This window comes from Dermacentor silvarum, chromosome 5, assembly GCF_013339745.2.
Source record: "Dermacentor silvarum isolate Dsil-2018 chromosome 5, BIME_Dsil_1.4, whole genome shotgun sequence".
NCBI lineage: Eukaryota > Metazoa > Arthropoda > Arachnida > Ixodida > Ixodidae > Dermacentor > Dermacentor silvarum.
In genome coordinates, this window is record NC_051158.1 from 28,392,672 (window position 1) to 28,398,800 (window position 6,129).

Consider the following 6,129-nt stretch of genomic DNA (forward strand, 5'->3'; position numbering starts at 1 on the left):
GCGCAGTCGAGGACGGCAGAAAGTCAGGTGGGATGATGAGGTTAGGAAATTCGCAGGCGCAAGTTGGAATACGCTAGCGCAAGACAGGGGTAATTGGAGATCGCAGGGAGAGGCCTTCGTCCTGCAGTGGACATAAATATAGGCTGATGATGATGATGATGATGATGATGATGATGATGATGATGAATGTTACTCAACGTCTCAAGGAGGTGCCACCAGCGCTGATTCTTACGTTTACGTCTCCTGTCTTCCGTAAATGGCAATACGTGAGTGGTAAATGGTAATTCTTAAGGTAGTTACCGGGACAATTATGCTCGCTTTGCTCAGTGAAACCCTAGAGGTTGCGATGTAAACTTCGCCTACAAGGTCCTCGAGGAGCTTGTCTTTGCACTGGAATAGCCAGTCCAGCAAAACTCAGATCGAGGGTATTGCAGTTATAGGTGGCTCCTTTTAGCATCCGCCACGCAGTTTCGTAAAGTTTCGTGAGGAGGTCGTCCCCGGTTCAGAACGTTTCCGTTCGCTCGCAATGTTACCATGATGGAGAAGACTGATAACATCGTGTCTCCATGATGTTACCATGATGGAGACACGATGCGGAAGACTGTACCATTGACATGGTTGTCCCTGGAGCGTAGCTCTTGTTCGACTGCGCTTCTTACAAGTTCCCACGACACCACTTCAGCCTACGGCGCTGCTTCGATGACAGTCACGCAGAGCGTGTCACATCGATTTTAAACAATAATTCCAATCATTACCAAGGGAGGATATAGCCGCGACGTTTCAGGATTAGGGGTACTTTAACAGCGAAACTTTCGAATAGTATGCGAGAGAGAAGGCAGGAAGGAAAGACAGGGAAGTTAATGAGACTTTGTCCAGTTTGCTACCCTACACGTGGCGAGGGGGATGGGGGAGTGAAAGAAAGGAGAGAGAGAAGACACGAGTCTAGATCGCACTTTCACATGCACTAAGCCAGGTGCAGCATATCTAACGTCGGGCACTCAAGTCTGTCGCCTTCAGGTACTGCAGAAGCGCTCGAGTGGTTTTCTGGGCTGATGAGAATAGAATACGAATCTTCGGTGAAGTTAGCAGCTGGTAAACGAGCAAAAATGTGCAAGATCATTCCAATTTTATGTTTGGATTACTACTGGTCTTTTTTCTTTTTGTGCTATGGTAGGCCATGGTCCAAGAATTGTTGTACTCCTGTATATGCGATCATAATCGATAATTCGGAGAAATAAGATATTTGAATTCTCGAAGGAAGCATTTCGATTGTTCAACCCCATTCCTGTATGAATCATAATCCTCAATGAAGTCGGGAGCTGACGGAAGTTAGTGGAAAGCTCCTGCCTGATTCCGGATCCGCGCCTACTCCATTTAGCGCCCGCCTTGGCTTTGAGGAGGCTATAGTTGCCAATAAGCGACACCTTCGTTCGTATAGGTGACAAACCACTGTGGATGTGTTGCGTATATTCAAGGCTACTTTTCATAATCATCCGCATTTTATAACGGGAGGACGTAGCGGTGAATGAGCACATGCGCTTTGCAGTGAAACATTCACCGGCGTCGACAGCATCTATTCAAGAGGTAGCCAAACGAATCCGAGCCGTAGCACGAGTGCGAGTGTGTGTATGTGAGCTGAAAGCTCCCTCAGTCTTACCTTGTAAACGGGTATTGTCGTCATTGTTTTTTTTTTTTTTTTGTTATGGAAATAAAACCGGAGGTTGGCGCTGTAGTTCTGGAAACTGTCAGATTCCGCCATATTGTCAACTTCGCCGTCTTGTCAGCTCAGACTGGCTCACAGGGCAGCAGTTACGCGCGCCTTCTCTGATTAGCTCAAAACGCAAATATGGCGCGATTTGACAGTGCCCAGAGTAGTGCTCCAGTGTCATCGATATCATTACACCCGTCATGACTATACAGTACATTGTAGTCATGCCATATATACTAACGTACGCGCATTGCTTATATTCGAACGACTGTTCGCACTGCTGGGAAGACATTGTCACGGTTTATCGTGACGTGTATCGCATTGTCATCGTCTGCTTTTTAACCGTGCGAGCAAGGAGTCGTCTGCTAGGTTCAAGCAACAGGGAGATAACGACTTCGCGCACTGCACGAATTTGTGACGGTGCGCACCTTCATACCTCTGTAAATAGTGTTATTGCTTGTATTTTTGAAGAGCTGCTTATACTACTCGGATTGAACTTCTGTGACCGCACGTGACCTTCCCATCTGGAATCCGGCCAATTGCCTCTGCCAAGCCCAAGCCAAGCGAACCGATCATCGACTATCTGAACATGTCCAGCAACTGGCAAAAATAAATAAATAAATGCTAACAGCGTATGCTAACATGTCTAACAAATAACGTAGAATTAAACTCTCACGTCCGAATGACACATCGCTACTTGTTTTTGTTTTTTATTATTCACGCACGCAACCAGCGTCTGTTACGGCAAGTTCAGGCACCCATTCTTCGTCACGGCTATTCGTGACTTTCGAAGATCTAGGTGCGCCACTCAATGTCGTGCATGGCTAGTTAACGGTCGTACAGATAATGGAGAGAGGTGACCGAAAGAAAAAAAAAAAAACGTAGGGATGAATACGGCTAAGCCGAATTTTCGGATATGAGGGACAATGTGTGAGCGTATATGGTTGGGATTCCCATATAGACTTAGTGAAAAATAATACACAGTTAAACCTCAATATAACGAACTTCAATATAACGAAATTCTTGATATAACGAAGTGGCACGCGTCTCGGCCGTGCATGGCTGTAAGCGTCGCTGAGAGCATACGCAGCACTGTTTTGAGGTAATCAGCCGCGTGTACAAATCGTGGCCGTGCCGATACGACTTGGCATCATGTAAGCTGTCTTCCCGCGCGTTTAGTATTGGAGGTTGCGTAATCTCTAGTTTCGGAGACCCCTTGAAGCGAGAAACAGAAGCAATCGCTCGCCGCTGCCAGCGTTTTTCATGATGGCGTCGTCGCAGTGCGGGCGACGCTTTCAGCCGCGGGGGCGGAGTGGACGCGAAAGCGATGCTGGCTTCGCTTAATTCGTGTACTGCCGATGTGAAGTTGTAGTCTACGTGGTACGAAACCGTATCATTCGTCGCCGACTCCCAAGTTCAACAAAATGAATTGTTTTTCTCATTCAAATTAGCTTTTTTTTCCATTGCCGGATAATTCCGAAAATTTTACTGCCCCTTTCCGTGCAAGAAGAAATCGATCGGCGACTGTACAAGCGCAAGAGGTCGGATTTCAATACAACGAAATTTCGATATAACGGAGCAAATTGCCGATTCTACCGACTTCGTTATATCGAGGTTTAACTGTTAGTAAGAATAAAGTTTTCTCAACACGAACTCCCCCCAAAATTACAGTAGCTTGCACTGGAGGCGCAATGCTAGAGACAGTGGAGCTGATAGGCACCTAGCTAGTCCTGGCTTTGGGCTAGGCTAAGCACTACCAAGTCATCCACAGCATTTTCCGGAATTTATTGATTATTGATCAATTATCGATTAGCTATTGATTGACTATCGATTGGCTATCGATGACTGACTAAGCTTAAGTAGTCCCAACCATGCTTAGGTAGACTTAGCCAGGCTCAGCTTCGCTAGTTCACAGCGGTGTGCGCCGTGGCGCTTGGACCCTTTCTGCACTGTCGCCAGGATCGGCCCACATTTTCTGTTGACAACAGACAGATTACGCTCGGCATAAACAGCTCCGCTGCTAATAATTCGGATAAGCCGATCACAGGCAGCCGCCACTGAACCCCGCTACACCGTGGCTCGGTGAGATGGCCGTATCGGAACACTTTCGGTAGGTGACTCTGCTATGGTGTTTCTATGGGCATACGCGACTATAGGCTAGCGTCGGCGACAACGTGGAAACCTGCAAGGCTGACGCCGTAAACCGATCTATAACTCTATATATATGTAAACCGGTCTATAACTCACACCCTCTTTGGGTGTAACGCACAGCAATATAATTTAACCCTTAAAATGAATAAGGATGTCAATCGGTCTATAACTCACACACTTTTTGGGTGTAACGCACAGCAAAATAATTTAACCCTTAAAATGAATAAGGGTGTAAATTGGTCTATAACTCACAACCTTACACCATTAAGTAAGGGTGCGAATTAAAGACCGTTTTACACCCTATTTAATTGATTTGCTGTGCACTTCTACGTCACAGGGGGTTTCACTGCGAGCCGAGCAATCAGGTAAGTTGAGAAAATAATTTCACATTTATTTAGGTTTACATGGCTATCTTAAAGTGCAGCAACACGAAACTAGAATTTTATAACGATTACCTGCAACTTTCCAATATAAAAAACAAAATGTGCCACACGCTCCTGGTGACTATATAATTAATAGGTGTTCCGGAAAACGCCTTCGAAATTCCTCTACAACTGGGAAGGCATCTACTACAGAGGCATACATATTCAAACGACTCGAGGTAGTTTATACACGAATGAGATCGAATGAGACGATTCACGCGATCGAGACTTGAAGCCCTGGTCATCCAAGGATTCTACAACCGGTTCCAGACATGCAAAAGGCTGACGCTGCTACTTTCCGCAGCGTAATGAATTCCAGACAGTTGCAGCAACAAACCCTAAACTGGCGAAGGGTCTCAAAGGCCACGTATTCGTCTGCTGCAAAAGAGGAGATGTGACATTTGAATGCATGTGCTGAAAGCAATTGCAGGCGCCAGAAGCATGACCCTGAAGCGACATCAAGGCCACCAAACGTTTTTTACGAGTGAAATAACACATTAATAAAGAAACGAGTGATTTCGCGGGTGCACGCATTATCTCCGAGAATAAAAGCGACTTGAAACATGCGTCCTCAGGTCCACCCGGTAAATCTACAGCCTCCAATATTTAGAGGTGCAGATAGTAAGTAAGTAAGTAAGTAAGTAAGTAAGTAAGTAAGTAAGTAAGTAAGTAAGTAAGTAAGTAAGTAAGTAAGTAAGTAAGTAAGTAAGTAAGTAAGTGTGTGGTCCTGATCCCTTTTGACGCAGGGCAGGCGTTTGTCAAACGCCACAGGATCACTTGAAAGCCACAAGATGGCGGCACTAACCCAGCGGGCGCTTTCGGCATCTCTCTTTGCGTGGTTACAGCATTTGCGTTCCTTTGAAGAAAAAAAAAAAAAAAAACGTAATATTTGGTTACCGTTCTTGCTAGTGCCCACTGTCTTGCATAAAAATGCCTTTGCGAGCTGATGTCAACGCGTTTTATTTTGTTAGCATTCTTGCCTGAAAATGCCCTTCTGAGATGATGCGGGTCGTTAGGTCAAATATAAACACCTAAAGCATGTCCTTAGAGATTGTGGCACGACATGCTAACCGCGGAATGAGTCTCGTATGCCACGGAAAATCCCATGCACAAATTTTATCGTAGTTTTGAAGCTTTACAGTGCCTAATGATGTACGGTAATTTCTTTACATTGTGAGCTTCACGGTATGGGTACAGTGGCTCGTGAACTGTAGTATGGGCAAGGTCGATCCACGTGTATTTACCTTGGTATGGGCGTAAAGCCTGTCACAATTGCCTAACTCTTTCAGAGTTAAATAAAACATACCATACCTGCAGAGAACCAATTCAAAGAGTTTTTCACTATATTATGTTAGAAGCTCTATGAACGAATGCAACAGGCATGGAGGAAGAAAAAAAACATTTTTTCCTTCCTCCATGGCAACAGGCAATGAAGCATGGCCTCCGAGATTTACCGACGCTTGGAGGCCATGGTATGTCTTTGTGCGTGGAAACAAGCGGGGTGCTTCCGGTTTCAGAACGCCCTGCTGGACCATTTAGCTACAACTAACCCTGTTTCAAACGAGTAAAAAGTAAGAAACAGCACCTGGGCAAACGTACTCTCGTTAAAAAATTTTGCACCTTTCGGGGCTTACCTGGTCCTACAGCGATAGTCGCTGTGGGCCTTGCTTGCATTTCCTTGTAAAACTCTGCGCTCGCTACTTTCCCGTTGAGAATGCTCCTGTCACGCTAACAACACGTATGCCGTTTGTCATCTGGAAGTACCGGACGTGCAGCGTTAAAGAAAGGATATGCGGGCAAGATAGAGGACCATTGTCGTTGTGGGTCAAGCCCCAAAGTGTGCGAACT